This window comes from Aethalodelphis obliquidens, unplaced genomic scaffold (assembly GCF_003676395.1).
Source record: "Aethalodelphis obliquidens isolate GAN/ISIS:26980383/991018 unplaced genomic scaffold, ASM367639v1 scaffold18, whole genome shotgun sequence".
NCBI classification, from domain to species: domain Eukaryota; kingdom Metazoa; phylum Chordata; class Mammalia; order Artiodactyla; family Delphinidae; genus Aethalodelphis; species Aethalodelphis obliquidens.
In genome coordinates this window covers 1,789,579-1,805,906 of record NW_020837962.1, presented here as the reverse complement: position 1 = coordinate 1,805,906, position 16,328 = coordinate 1,789,579, and the positions used below count along the sequence as shown (strand labels likewise).

The window sequence follows — 16,328 nt, the reverse complement described above, 5'->3', positions numbered from 1 at the left end:
TCTTGCTCTGAGTCGTCTTTTAAATTTTTTTCTTTTTCATTTTGATTCCAGGAAATCTATGCCCTAATCACATCTCTAAACTAAAATTCTTTCATTTATGAACCCCATTATTTAACAAATTCATTAAAATCAGAAACGACCTTTTAAAAAACAAATATACATATTAAAATATGTACATGCATATGATGACTTGTTTCACAGTGACCTTTGGAATGTGTGAAAACAGAAACGGATCTAGTGTTGTAGAATATTCTGTGATATCTTGCTGTGATGACAGTTGTTCATATGATGCTTTAAGGTCATGGGGTGGGGGGAGCAGATCTATAAATTGATTTTCAATTAATCTGAATTCTCAAAATATTTTGTATATTATTATACATTTCTTTAAAAAAAGAATATAATGTTAAAAATAAATGAGAAGGGCAGAACCCAAGAGATTTGAAGGCTGGACAACTTAAGGAAATGGGTAATTAGGGTTATTTGGTTTATGGTTCGCCTTAAATGCTGTATAGCCTCATGGTTATCCCAGTCTGAAGCCTGAGTGGCATGTATGAAATTCCAGGGATGAGCAGCATTCCACATTTGAAGGATCAGGTTTATTGGGGGATTTTGTATGGTTATTTTCCTTCTGTGCATGTTTCTTTTCAGTGAGTTAATCCTTTGTATGAATGTACAAAGTTTTAACTATTAAATAAAAGAATTGTACACAGTCAAAAATTTCTTATGATTTTGATATCTGATTCTGTCATAGGATTGTAATATGTTTTGAACAAATTTTAAAATGAAACACAGGAAGTAAATTAATATATGATCTCAACCAAGCCTCTTAAAATTACTAGTAAAAAGAAAACTTATTTTGTCACATTTTAGTAACCTGTCACAAACCCAGGATGTTTAAGAGGTCTCCTTAGTGGGAATTCCCTGATGGTCCAGTGGTTAGGAATCTGCGCTTCCACTGCAGGGGGCCCAGGTTCGATCCCTGGTTGGGGAACTAAGATCCCACAAGCCACATGGTGTGGCCAAAAAAAAAAAAAAAAAGAGAGGTCTTCTTAGTAAAATGGAAATGAAAATGAAATAGAAAGTTGCTTAGTAATTGATCGTGAATAGTTATTGAATGTACTAAAGAATTTTGTGGCTCTTGATTGAGGTATAAAATATATACGATGAAAAAGATATATATGGTTATATTATCATTTTTCTCAAGCCAAGAATTAAAAAGTGATATTTTAACTAGATATGCTCTTAGGAGAAAGTAGTACTTTTCTAATACATTTTTCAAACGTAGATTTTTCGATCGCTCACTATTTCTGCGAAATAGTCTCTTTTTCAAAGAAAGGGAATTTGGTTAAATAACTTGCTAATAAAGTAGTGAAATCTCTAGTTGTGTAATTGTGTGCTTGTTTTGTGTATTCCTGCATAGAAGTGGAGAAGCTGCTTGCTTGACTGCCTTCTCCACCCTCAACAGAAACAAATGCAAACACCTTCAAAAATTTGGAGATTTTATTTGGACACCCAAGTATTTTAATTTGGAGGATTTTCCAAATAAAGGAATTTAAATTTACTCCCATCAGATCAAATTAGGATTGAAAAAATTGAAATTTAAAGAAATCCAAGAACTTAGTCCTAAACTCTGAATTTCAGAGTCCAGGGGTTTTAGACAATACTTTGGTTTTTGTTTTTATCACCTGTTACACTGAAACTATTTAAAGTATACTCTCTCATAAAAATGTAGTACGTTTCTTAAACAACCATGAAATTTTATATACCATTGATAGTGGAATGTTATGTAAATTCAGTTAGGTCCAGTTGGTTTATAAGGTTGTTCAAGTCTTGTATAACCCTTACTGGTTTTTTTTTTTTTTACTTGTTTTATGAACTACTCAGAGAGATATCTCCTGTTGTGGATTTGTTTGTTTCTCCTTTCAGTATTGTTTTTGCTTCATGTATTTTGAGCCTCTCTTATGTGTTCTTGATGAATTGATCCCTTTACATTATGAAATGTCCTTCCATTCTTGGTAATGACCCACTCCTAAAGTCTACTTTGTTGATATTAATATAGCCCCTCTAAGTTTCTTATGTTTAGCATTGCATGATATAGCCTTCCCCAGCTTTTACCTTTAACCCATCTGTACCTTTATATTAAAAGTACATTTCTCATGGACAGCATAGAGCTGGATTTTTCTTGTTTTACTCTAGTTTGACAATCTCTGTCTTCCAGTTGCGATGTTTAGATCATTTATATTTAAGGTAATTATTGATATGTCTGGTATATTAGTTACCTATTGCTGTGTAACAAACTACTTCATACCTTAGCAGCTTAACACAGGATGCATTTATCATCTGACAGTTTCTGTGGGTCAGGAATTCAGGAGCAACTTAACTTGGTACCTCTGCCTCACAAGCCTGCAAGGCTCAGGTTTCACTTGAAGGTTCAACTGAGGAATGATCCACTTCTAACCTTAGTTAAATCATTCTTGGCAAGATTCAGTACTTTGAGGGCTGTTGAACTGAGGGCCTCAGTTATTTGCTGGCTGTTGGCTGGAGGCTGCCCTCAGTTCCTTGCCACGTGGGCCTCTCCAACATGGCAGCTTACTTTATCAAAGGCAGTAAGAGAGAAGAATGCTAGCAAGACAAAATTTTTGCAACATTTCCTTAACGTTGTCCTATTGATTAGAAGCAAATTACTCAAGGGGAGAGGATTATTCAAGGCCATAAACATCAGAAGGCTGGGATCACTGGGGAATGTCTTAGAGGCTACCTACCACAATTGAGTTTAAATCTGTCATTTTGTTGTATGTCATGTTTGTCCATTTTGTCCTCTGTTCCTTTATTTCTCTCTTCTTGCCTGTTTTGTTTTTCTTTTTTTTAGTATTTCATTATTGTTTTTACATCTCATTAGCTATGCTTCTTTTTTTTCTGGTGTTTACTGATCTTTTCTAATGCAAGTATAATATGCTGCTAATGCTATCCAATAAAATGTTTATCTTAGATATTTTTAGCTCTTTTTGCATTGTCCATTTCTCTTTTCATTATATTTATGTTTTCCTTTAAATACTTGCACATAGTTATAATAGGTGTTAATAGTTCCTTTTTTTCTGTCATTCCTGGGTCTGTTTTTATTGACAAAATGTTTCTACTATTAAAGACATTTTCCTGCCTCCTGGCAAGTAGTCTCCTATTTTTTTGGTTGGAGATAACATTGTGAATGTTACATTGCTGAGTGGCTGGATTTTGTCTTTGTTGTCTTCCTAAGTGTTAGGCTTTGGTTTGGTAAGAGGGCTAGACTTTTGGATCACCCACAAGGCCTTTTTAAAGCTTTGTTAGGAAAAATCTAGGGTAGCATTCATTGCACAGATGGTACCTTAACTACTAGGGCTTGAACCCCTTTGGAATCTTACTGAATGCCCCACTAGCTGCTCAGGGAGGACTTTTCACTATGGCTGATTGGAGCTCAAACATTCCCAAACCTTGTGTGCACTTTGGGAATTGTTCCGTACAGTTTCCTGGTCGTTTCTTGCCCAGCCTTAGGAAATTTCACTTTGTAGACTTATAGCTTAGCACTCAGCAAAGACTCAGAGGCACCCTTATGCAGACTGCTGGAGCTCCTTTTCTACACTGGAACTTCTAGCTGCTGTAGCCCCCCTAAGCTCTCATCTCTGTTTTCATTCAGCGAGTCTGTTTGAGTTACAGTCTAGAAATTGCCTCCAGACAGAAAGGCGGTTGTAAGGCTCATCTCATTTGTTTCCCTACTCTTTTTTTTTTAAAACATCTTTATTAGAGTATAATTGCTTTACAATGGTGTGTTAGTTTCTGCTTTATAACAAAGTGAATCAGCTATACATACGCATATATCCCCATATCTCCTCCCTCTTGCGTCTCCCTCCCACCCTCCCTATCCCACCCCTCTAGGTGGTCACAAAGCACGAGCTGATCTCCCTGTGCTATGCGAGCTGATCTCCCTGTGCTATGCGAGCTGATCTCCCTGTGCTATGCGGCTGCTTCCCACTAGCTGTTTTACATTTGGTAGTGTATATATGTCCCTGCCACTCTCTGACTTCGTCCCAGCTTACTCTTCCCCTTCCCTGTTTCCCTACTCTTAAGGGTCACAGTCCTGTGTTACCTGCTTCCCAATGTAGGAAAGCAATTGTTTCGTGTATTTTGTCCATTTTTCCAGTTTCTTATAGTGACAGGTTAAGAGCAGTCCTGTTATGCCATAACAGCCGAAAATGGGAGTCGGAGTTGGGATTTTAACACAAGGCCTGTGCCTTCCCCCTGAAGCATGTTTCCTCTCTGTATACAGATAACTTAGCTTTCTGACTAGACTACAGCAGCAGCGTCATTTTAACTTTGGGATCCACCTAAATATTCAGACCTTGTTGGGCACCCAAGGTGCTCCTGGCTATTTGATCAGTGAATGAATGACACCAAATTTTCGGCTAAAGACTAAGGCTGATAGTTATGGTTAGTTCTCGTGGCAAGTAGCTTTCCAGCTTCTGCTCTTGGCACTGAATGGTCAGCAAGATTGTCATAAAAGATAACATGTTAGACCTTAGATCACTTGGAGCCAATGACATAGTTATTCATTTGGTTCAAGAACTCATCTTTTTACATGCACCCCAGGGTTCATAGCAGCATTATTTACAATAGCAAAGATATGGAAGCAACCTAAGTGTCCATCAATAGGTGAATGGGTAAAGAAGATGTACACACACACACACACACACACACACACACACATACACACACACACAATGAAATACTACTCAGCCACAAAAAAGAATGAAATTTTGCCATTTGTACAAACATGGATGGACCTGGAGGGTATTATGCTGAGTGAGGTAAGTCAGACAGAGAAAGACAAAGACTGTATGTTATCACTTATATGTGGAATCTAAAAGATAAACTAGTGAATATAACAAAAAGAAACAGACTCACAGATAGAGAGAACAAACCAGTGGTTATCAGTAGGCAGAAGGAAGTGGGGAGAGGCAAGATAGGGGTAGGAGAGTAAGGTACAGACTACTACGTGTAAAATAGATATGCTACAAGGATGTACTGGACAGTACAGGGAATATAGCCAATATTTTATGAAAACTATAAATGGAGTATAATCTATGAACATTTTGAATCACTGTGTTATACACCTGAAAACTAATATAATGTAAATCAATTATACCTCAATTTTTAAAAAGTTATTAAAAAAACTTTTGGAGCCTCAAGGAGAGAAGTTTTCATTGATTGGCAGAATTCATTCTTCACATTATTTTCTCTTTATAATATTGAAATTAAGAAAAATTCTCTTTTCCTCGGTATTTGAATTTTATCCAGCTTGGCAAAATGCTATATAATGGGGAATATCATAGTGATTTGATGGCTCACAATTATATAGATATTGGAGGGGTTCTACTTAGAGCCAAGCAAATGTCAAGTTGAATCTTCACAACACGTCACAGATCCTCATCCTTTGTTGAGGAACAGAGCTTCAAATGAGACTTTATGTTGATAAAGAGTTTTATCATGGTGGTAAATGGTGTAATAGAAATAAAGTAGACTATCACTGAGGTCATCTGGGAATCATAGAAACACAATTTGATGAAAATCTCTGTAGTCCCGCTTCCCGGAGTCCATACTTCCTACTTTACCCTTGGGCTCAGTGGCTGAAGGCTCCCACCTCAGTTCACAGGGCCACGCTCACTGCCTGTCTGTGCCCTTGTGTGGCTGTCTCAGTCACTGGGAAGCCTGAGTGGGTTAGGAGTCAGAGAACAGATGGGAGTCGCTGGTAGTGGGTGGAGTGAATGAGGCTGACGTGTCAAAGCTGGCCCCAGAGACCCAGAAGGACAAGGCCTGGAGCAGGTGTGCAGCCCCATTAAAGAGCTGTCAGGGTTGGTTCTCACTCTTATTTGGTCCAGGTGAGCTGTTGATTATAACAGATAGAAACCAAATAAATAAGATACTACTGAATAACTGAAAAATAAAAAGACATTATTTTTTTGAAAATTAGAATCATCAATATATACTCATATGGTATACTTTAGAATATACTATATTTGGTTTTTTATCAAATGTTTCATATATGCAACTCCATTTTCTTGTCCCAAATGTTTGAAAACATAATTATTTGAATTAATGTGTTAAGTAGTTTAAATATACTAACATAGAACTTTTTCCAATAGAACTTTTATTTTTAAGCTGTACACTTTATATAAAGTGCTGTTCCCTACCTTTGCTTTTTTAAGAAATATAATCATGTAAATTAAATACCTAACACTTATAATCTGACCTTTTTAGTACCCTGTGTCTTCTCAGGAAAACAAAACACTTTTTTCTCACTCCCTTTTATGATATAACCAATCAGTGCATAGTTTTTTAATCCACCTACACCAAGGGCACTGTGTGTGTTCTTCCATGTGTTTCTGCACATCTCTTCATTCTTCCCCCTTGCTCACACAGTGGGCCTGGAACCCAAATTGGTAAATAGCCAAGTTAAAGTACTAAATTCTGCCAGTGAAGAGAGGTTTTCTTCCCTGAATAGGTAAAGACATTTTACTTTATGAAGTAGGTTTTAATTGTTCCCATCTTATAGAACCTGTAAACTGAGGGTCAGAGGGATTAAATAATGCAAAGATAAGCAGCTGAAAAGGAGTAAAATTGTAAAGATGGAGTTGGCTGTAAGGCCTAGGGTTATAAAGACCACTATTACAATAGGAAAGATAAGTTTTATTTGGAAGAAAGACAGTTAAAAGTATTTTTAAGATAAACTATTGCTTTTAACTTTTATATAAAGGAAATAGTTACAAAAGGTATGCATGTAACCACATATAAAGCTAAAATTTTAAATGTTTAAGATTTTACTTGAACAGAATAGTTTTACCTAAAAAACTTGTTGAAGATTAAGACATTGTGCAGTCACCATCAACCTCATTGAATCTGTCAGGATCACCTCCCGTTTCAACTCAACCAGCATGTATAATGCGTGCTGTAGAAAGTTTCTTCACGTGGACGTTCATACAAATAAAGAAAAACTCAGGCATGTTCAGTATTTCCCTCTCACTTCATATTTCACTTTATACTTGTCTCAGACATTGCCACGTGAGGAAGAATTACTTTAGCAACACGCACCTTGATAATTTAGAACAGAGAACTCTAGTCAGTTTTGTGTCTCTCTACATTCTAGCCTAGTACCTTTGAAGGTACTCAGCTAAATGAATAAGGAAAATTTAAAAATTCCTCTAGTGGAAGATATCCACATAGTCATTTTGTCCTTTTTAATCTTTTAAATATATTTTCGGATTTGATAGTAAAATTGAGAACCTAATAATAGATCATCCTGTTAATGGCAATTTATTTCATATTAAATTATTTGATATTAAAAGACTAAAAGAAAGATCTACTTGCTATAAATCATTTGTATCTTTTCTATGGAAAAATATAAATGGACATTTTTTCTCTTCTAGTTTCCTAAATAGGGTAGCAATCTTTTTATGTGTTCTTTTTAACTCCTGAACTTAGAGCAGTTTATTAACTTTTTATTTAAGAACCATTTACTAGTAAGTTGTAGGCGTATCTAAATATGGCAGCATGCATCTTCTAAGAATAAATACATTCTCACTTTGCCAAAATGCATTTATCACCCTCACAAAAATTAACATTGGTACAAAAGTATATTTACTATATAGCCCATGTTCATACTTCCCCACTTTCCCCAATAATGTTCTTCACTGTTTCTTTTAAAAAACAGGATCTAATCAAGTATCATTTATTGCATTTAGTTGTCATCTCCCTTTCATCTCTAATCTAAAATAGTTCCCCTACTTTTTTTAAAAAAAGACTTTATTTTTTTCAAAGCAGTTTCACATTTGTAACAGAATTGAGAGGAAGGTGCAGAGATTTCCCATATACCCATAACCCCCCACATGCATAGCCTCCCCTAAGTGTACCCAGAGTGGTACATTTTTACCAAGGTTTAACGTATGCTGACATCAAAGTCACCCGAAGTCCATAGTTAACCTTGGGGTTCACTGTTGGTGTTGTATATTCTGTATGTTTAGACAAATATATGATGACATGTATCCGTCATTATAAAATCATATAGTTTCACTGCCCTAAAAATCCTCTGTACTCTGCCTGTTCATCTCTTCTTTCTCTGTCCCCCCTCCCCGAACATAGTCTCCATAGTTTTGTCTTTTCCAGAATGCCATGTGATTGGAATCATAAAATATTTCAGTCTGGCTTCTTTCACTTGGTAATATGCATTTAAGTTTTCTCCATGTCTTTTCATGGCTTGATGGCCATGAAAATATAAATGGACATTTATGCATTATTCATTTTAGCACTGAATAATGATATTCCATTGTCTGAATGTACCACAGTTTCTTTATCCAATCACCTAGTGAAGGACATCTCGGTTGCTTCCAAGTTTTGGCAGTTATGGAGAAAGCTGCTATAAACATTTGTGTGTAGGTTTTTGTATAGACATAAGTTTTCAGCTCCTCTGGGTAAATACCAAGGAGCGTGATCACTGGATTGTATGGTAAGAGTATGTTTAGTTTTGTAAGAAACTGTCTTCCAAAGTGGCTGCACCATTTTGTATTCACAACCACTTTCTTTTTTTTTTTTCTTCAAATATTTCATTTGACATTTTTGGGGAGTCCAGGTCAGTTATTTGGCAAAGTGACCCTCAATTTGGAAATTTGTCTGTTTGGGTCCTTGTGCTCAGTCCAGGTTAGACATTTTGGTGGGAATTGTACTTGGTGGATCCCATCAGGACGTACATGACAGTTTGTTCCATTATTTGTGATACTCAGTTTGACCACTTGGTTAAGGTAGTGTTCCCCCTCAACTCCTATTTCTCCTATGTAAATATACCCTGTCCTCTTTGTAATTAATAATTAATTATAAAGTAATGTGTGAGATAGTATTTTGAGACTATATGACTATTCTCTTTCCCAGCCATCTTTCATCCATGGTTTTGATGATCATTCTTGCCTAAGTTATTATAAAGATACTTGAAATGGATGTTTCTCTTAACATTCCTTCTTTCTATTAGCTGGCATTTTTCTGGAAATAAAAACCTTTTTTAAGGGAAATATCTCTATGGACTTATAGATTGTTTATTTTTTAAAATTGGAAAGGTACTATCCACTACTATCATGATTTTTGATACACAAATTGCCCAAATTTGGCTAAAAAAGAGTCTGTTAAAGGTGGCTTTTGTATCACTTTGACTTATCCCCCTTAATTTTTGAGCACTTACCTACCTTCTGGCACAGGATATTTCAGGATCTCTTTATACTTTTCATTGCCTGAAATGAGCCCTTTTTCTAAGATCCCTGGTTCCTTTTAGTGAGGAAATCAAGATCTGAGAGCTAGGCATACTTCTTGTTAACTTGGCTGTCATTGCTTCTAGCCCTTTTCAATAGACAGAGCTAGGAAATTTTTTTAAAATTATGAATACAGCCAGGAATAGCCATATAGTCTTGAAAAAGATGAATAAAACCAGAGGAATGGGCTTCCCTGGTGGCACAGTTGTTAAGAATCCGCCTGCCAATGCAGGGGCCACGGGTTCGAGCCCTGATCCGGGAAGATCCCACATGCTGTGGAGCAACTAAGCCCGTGCGCCACAACTACTGAGCCTGCTCTGTAGAGCCCGCGAGCCACAACTACTGAAGCCCCTGTGCCACAACTACTGAAGCCCGCGTGCCTAGATCCTGTGCTCTGCAACAAGAGAAGCCACCACAATGAGAAGCCTGCGCCCCGCAACAAAGAGTAGCCCCCGCTCACTGCAACTAGAGAAGGACCCAATGCAGCCAAAAATTAAATAAATGAATAAATTAAAAAAAAACCAGAGGATTTATATCACCAAATATCAAGACCTACTATAACACTATAGTATAACAGTTTAGACAGATAAACAGCCTGACCAATAGAACAGAATAGAGAAATCAGACAACATTCTGTCACCTGATTCATTACAAAGGTGACCTGTGCAGGCAGTGAGGAAAAGATGGTCTTTTTAAATAAATGGTTCTGGGTTAGTTAAATATCTAGTGGAAAGAAATTTACCTGCAATTTATACCATAAACAGAAAAAATTCAACTCTGAAAGGTAAAGAAAGCTTTTGGGGGAAAACATCTCCATAACCTTGGGGTGAACAAAAAATTCTTAAATAGAACACAAATAGCACTGTTCATAAAAGAAAAGCATGATAGATTGTGCTACATTTCTTTATTTTAAACTTTTTTTTTAAAATTTATTTGTTGGCTGCGTTAGGTCTTCATTACTGTGCATGGGCTTTTCTCTCTAGTTGTGGTGAGCAGGGGCTATTCTTCGTTGCGGTGTGCCGGCTTCTCATTGCAGTGGCTTCTCTTACTGCAGAGCATGGGCTCTAGGCACATGGGCTCAGTAGTTGCGGCAAGCAGGCCCTAGAGCGCCCAGGTTTCAGTAGTTACGGTGCGTGGGCTCAGTAGTTGTGGTGCACAGGTTTAGTTACTCTGCAGCATGTGGGATCTTCCTGGACCACAGATCAGACCCATGTCCCCAGCATTGGCAGGCGGATCCTTAACCACTGCGCCACCAGGGAAGTCCTGATTGTACTATATTTAAATGAATTACTCTTGGGCACCTAAAGACATCACTGAGAGAGAAAAGGCAACCCACAAAGTGGGAAGAGATAATTCGTAATACATACGTTTAACAAAAGATTCTTGTCCAGAGTATATAAAGGTCTCCTACAAACCAGTATAAATACATGGACAAAAGCCTTGACACAAACTTCACCAAAGAGAAATCCAGATGATGTGCATGGATATGGATATATATTCATTAGTCATCAGAGCCGTGCAAATGAAAACCACAGTGACGTATTATGCATAGCAACTAGAATGGCTGCAACAAGAAAGAAAACACCAGTTCATCAAGGATTTAGAGCAATTGGTGGATATGTAAACTGGTATAAAACCATTTTAGAAAACGGTTTTGTATAATTCTAAATATCAGCAATTTCACTTCTAGGTTTTACTGAACAGAAATATATACATATGTTCATCAGAAGATGATGTATTAATTTGAATTATATGAAATGCCATTTTTTGTAGGTGCTATCAATAATTTCACATGGTTGAATCTACTGGAATACTCATAGCAGCACTACTTGTTATAGGGAAAGACTGGAAACTCCCCAAATACCCACGTACAGTAGAATGTTATAATAGTGATATGTCACACAGTGGAACATAGCCACAAGAATGAGCAGACTACAGTTACATGTAAGAACATGCATGAATCTCACAAAAATAACATTGAGCAAAGGCAGCTAGTCACAAAAGAGGGCATGCTATATGATTCCGTTATATAAAGTACGAAAACAGGCAGAAGTAGTCTGTGATGTTAGAAATCAGAGTAGTAGTTATCCTTATCGCAGGAGAAGAAAAGAGAAGGGAAGCAGAAATCAGGAGCTCTTAGGGTACGAGAAATGTTTGGTTTCCTAATGCTGGTTGCATGGGTGTGTTCAGTTTGTAAACACTCAGCAAATTGTACACTTATGAAATGTGCACTTTTTTGTATGGATATTACAGTAAAATTAAAAGTTAAAAAATAAAAATCCTAGGGCTTCCCTGGTGGCGCAGTGGTTGAGAGTCTGCCTGTCGATGCAGGGGACACAGGTTCGTGCCCCGGTCCGGGAAGATCCCACATGCCGCGGAGCGGCTAGGCCCGTGAGCCATGGCCGCTGAGCCTGTGCATCCGGAGCCTGTGCTCCGCAACGGGAGAGGCCACGACAGTGAGAGGCCCGCATACTGTAAAAAAAAAAAAAATTTAAAAAATAAAAATAAAAATCCTAAATCTAATTTCAGTCTAACACCATTGGCTTTTTCCTCTCTTTCCTCCATTTCTTATTTGTATATCTTTTCTCCAAAATGAAAACCTTGATTCCCAAAACAATCTATTTACTCATTAGCTGAGTCCTACAATATACAAACTGATTTCAGGATTACACTCCAATACTACTACTGGCAATAAACCCATGAAATTCAAAATTTCTTTGTAGTTTGTTTTTGTCCTTAGACTGTATCCCATGGAGGGTGGACAGTCATGACTGTGTTTAAAAGTTTCTTGAATTCTTTTCTTTCTCTTGTGATATTATCAGTTTGGTATATAATTAGGTTCATTTGTTTCTGCTTGTATTCATTTTTAATTTGTTCCCAATCTTTATTGATTTAATTTCATTTTTAAAAATATGTAAAAAATTACCATGATCCAAAGAGTTAAGTAAAAAGGATACTGAGAACAGACTCGTTCTCTACTGTTCTTCTCCCCTACTCACACTTATCCTTTTGCTTTTTTTCATTATTATTCCTTGTACATTATTATTTATTGTTATTGAAATAGGTAATAGATTTCATAGTGTACCATTTTTTATATTTTTATATCATTTGGGTAGATTTTCTTGGGACTCAGTTGGGAGCAAGTCAGGCATGACCATTTTGAAGAGACTTTTTAAAGAGGGGGTTCAACTTCCCAAGGAAGAGAAATATTTTAATTTGCAGGGAAATCAGTAGTCATTACAGCCTTGACTTCTGTTTATACATTTCCCAATATTTAAGCATTATCTATCAATTTATTTGAGATCTAAGCCCAAGGTACATTTTAATTTAATGAGGGTATTGAGAGAGAAAGCCCATGTGAAAACCATTTTCCAAATAGTTCACACATATTTATGTTGTGCTTGAAAAAGCAAACCTTTATTCTCTTTCTCTTAGTTATTTTCACTGGAAGCTGTAGGTATGAAGAAGAATGGAACGGGCCCCCATGTTTGTTGACGGCTTCTTATAGTGTAGACACTGCTCTGGTGCTTTTACTTACATTACCTCATTTAATCCTCCCTGCAATTGTGCAAGATAGGTAAGAGTTATCTTTCCTGTTTTACAAATAGGGAACTTACCTTACCATTACCTTATTATTTGGAAACTTACCCAAAGTTACCTGGCTGGAAATGGCAGGTTGGGATTTGTCTGAATCCAGATCTTTTTTTTTTTTTTTTTTTTTGCGGTATGCGGGCCTCTTCCTGTTGTGGCCTCTCCCGTTGCAGAGCACAGGCTCCGGACACGCAGGCTCAGCGGCCATGGCTCACGGGCCCAGCCGCTCTGCGGCGTGTGGGATCTTCCTGGACCGGGGCATGAACCCGCGTCCCCTGCATCAGCAGCCGGACTCCCAACCACTGCACCACCAGGGAAGCCCCTGAATCCAGATCTTTATGACTCCAATGCAGATGCTCAGTTATGAGCATCTTTCGTGTTCTTAGAGTCAAATCATTTTTAAATTGAGATTTAGGATTGGCTCTGTATGAAAAAGAAAAAAACTGAAGACAAAGAAAAACAATATTTCGAATTGTGTCTTCCTTTCTTTTCAGATTTCAGGATTGAGATTTTAGCACTACTTTCCAAGCTAAAAAAGATCAAACTGTTGCTTGCTCTCTTGACTTGAAATATAGTTTTCTTGATAATTACTGATCTTTCTGTCCTAATACTGAGTTTCCGTTAAGATAAGGATGTATATAGTATTAGTAGGTTGAAAGTTTAGATAATTTAATTGCTTGATATATTGCTCTGAAATCTAGTCAGCACTACCAGCTGAGGATAGGTCCCATGGTTAATAGAAGGATTATCTGAGAAACCGTAGGAAAGTGACTTCTGTTCCTCCTCCTCCATCTTTGCTGCCTTGGAAAATTGCAATAAGCTGCTCTGTTCCTCCTCCCAACCACACTTTATGCTTCATATATTTAGGTGTGACACCCTTGCCCACTGTGGAGTGACTCCACATTGCCTTTAGGATACAGTCCAGACACCTTATGGACTTTTAAGTCCTTTTATGGCCCAAACCTTGCCTAGCTATCCGATCTTTTCTTGTGCTGTTCTGCACGCTGCATTCCAGCCCTGCTGAACCTCTAGCTCTTTCCCGTGCATTATTCACTCTTGGGACTCTATATTTTTGTACAGGTTGTTCTGTCTGCCTCTTATACATGTTCTGCCCCTCTCACCCGCACCTTATTCGTGTTGCACCATCTTCCAACACTCCTACTTCTTGCCCTGCACCATAGAATGGCTTTCATCCAACTAGATGATTCAGAGTCAACTGCTGTTAGTCATTCTGTGCAGTGAAACGGTCAACAATCTTTGCCTTGAGTGTTAAACCTGAATTTGGGCATCTTCTCAGTTCTGGTATACTTTGCTGTATAAAATATTTAGTGTTCCCTGTTTTTTAGGTACTATTTTGTAGTTTAACCTTCTCTGAGTGTTTTACTTTAAAAGACAGGAGGCACAGTTTTTCTGCAACTTTGTTTCTATTTCTCCTTCCTCCTTCCTTGAAAGTAAGAAGTAGAGCCTAATAACTTTGAAGGAAGAAATTGTGATATTTGCTTTCTGTGCAAAATAGAGTGGCTCTTTCCAAGTGTGCATGTCAATCTTATCATTTAAAAATTAACAAGAATAGGATGACATTATTCTCTGATTACAGAAATTTTTTTAAAATCCTGGGTTTTTAATTTATTTTTCAGCCAACACTTTATTTTGAAAAAATTCAACCATACTGAAAAGTTGAAAGAATTATACACAAAATACCCAATCTAATAAATACCTAGATTCTGTAATTAACATTTTTTCTGTATGACCTCTATTCATTTACCAATCCATGAAATTTTTCGTGTACTTCAAAAAAAGTTGTGGTCGTTATTAGTACACTTTAAACACTTCAGAATGAGCATCAAAAGTTCAAAAGTGATTTACATTTTCTAAGGCAAAATACATATCATGTAGGTGTAATGAAATGCACAAATCTAAAGTACACCATTAGATGAGTTTTTGCATATGCGTATGTACCCCAAACCCATGTCAGTCAGGGTACAGAACATTGCCATCACTCGAAAAAGTTTCTTCATGCCCCTTCCCAATCAGTCTTCACCCCAGCCCCTTGGAGACAACCACTGTTCTGGTTTAGTTCACCACAGGTGAGGTTTGTCTTTTGGAGAGTTGTATATAAATGGAATCATACAATATATACTCTTTTGGGTAAGGTTTCTTGCACTTGGGGTTCATGGTATGTATCAATACTTCCTTCTTTTTTATTGCTTAGTGGTATTCCATTGTGTGCCACAAAATTTGTTTATCCGTTTTCCTTTTAAAGGACACCTGAGCTGTTTTCCAGTTTGGGGCTATTATGAATAAAGCTGCTGTGAATATTCTTGTACAGATATTTATTTCTGTAGCTCTATATGTGGGAAGAAAATTGCTGGATGTTTGTTTCATTTTCTAAAAAGCTGCAGACCTTTTCCAAACGTGGCTGTACATTTTGCACCCCCCAAAATGTATGAGAGTTCTGGCTGGGCCACATCCTCACCAACGTTTGGCAAAGTTAGTCTTTTTTATTTTAACCATTCTGGTGGGTATGCAGTGGTGTCTTGTCGTCGTTTTAATTTGCATTTTTATAATATCTAATGATACTGAGCACTTTTTACTGTGCTTATTGGCTGTATGTGTGAAAGGTTTTTTCCAAAGCTCTTGTGCCTTTTTCCAAGAATTGTACAGTGAGCACTCAAGTATACACCACCCGGGTTCTACCATTGATGGTTCACCATGCTTAAAAAAAAAAAAAAAAAAATAGTTCACCATGCTTGTTTTATCTCGTGTGTACTCGTGTCTCCCTCCAGCCATCAGTCAGTCTTACCTTTTTTTTTTCACATGTTTCAAAATAAATTGCAGGCATCTTGTACCTGTCTCCCTAAAGACATCAGCATATATATCATTAGTGTAGAGCTCAGTATTTATTTAAAATGCCCTTATTTTGAGAACAAATTATCCATATTTCTCCATTCCATTTTCCTTCACCTCAATCTATTGCCTACCCTCCCTGCCCAGATGTGCTATGGGATGATAATCAGTCCACCTCAGGCCCGATTCTGAATATTACTTAAAACACAATAGTAGTGCCTGAAGCACGTCTGTTCATTTTTAAACTGGGTTGTCTTTTTATTATGAGGTTGTTGGAGTTCTTCATATATGCTTTATACTTGTCAAATAATGTGTTTTGCACATATGTTCTCCCAGTCCGTGGCTTACTCTTTCATTTTCTTAAAGTGTGTTTTGATGAGCAAAAGTTTTAATTTTTGAAGAAGTCTAATTTATCCATTTTTTATGATGATTGCTTTCTGCATCCTGAGAAACCTTTGCCTACCCCCAGGCCATGGAAGTATTCTCCTTTATGCTCTTTTAAAGGCTTTATCATTTTTGATTTTACATTTATGTCCGTGATGCACTTCAAATTGACTTTTGTGTCTGGTG

At 37.1% G+C, this 16,328-nt stretch overlaps 1 protein-coding gene and 1 non-coding gene across 10 annotated transcripts in view; both read left to right on the top strand.

Annotated features, from left to right (window-relative positions):
* MRTFB (myocardin related transcription factor B) overlaps nt 1-16,328 on the top strand; it is a 281,537-nt gene that overhangs the window by 163,167 nt on the left and 102,042 nt on the right. The gene's annotated exons all lie outside the window — the stretch shown is intronic.
* TRNAG-UCC (transfer RNA glycine (anticodon UCC)) lies at nt 919-991 on the top strand. The gene has a single exon. It is a non-coding gene; the product is annotated as a tRNA-Gly (tRNA).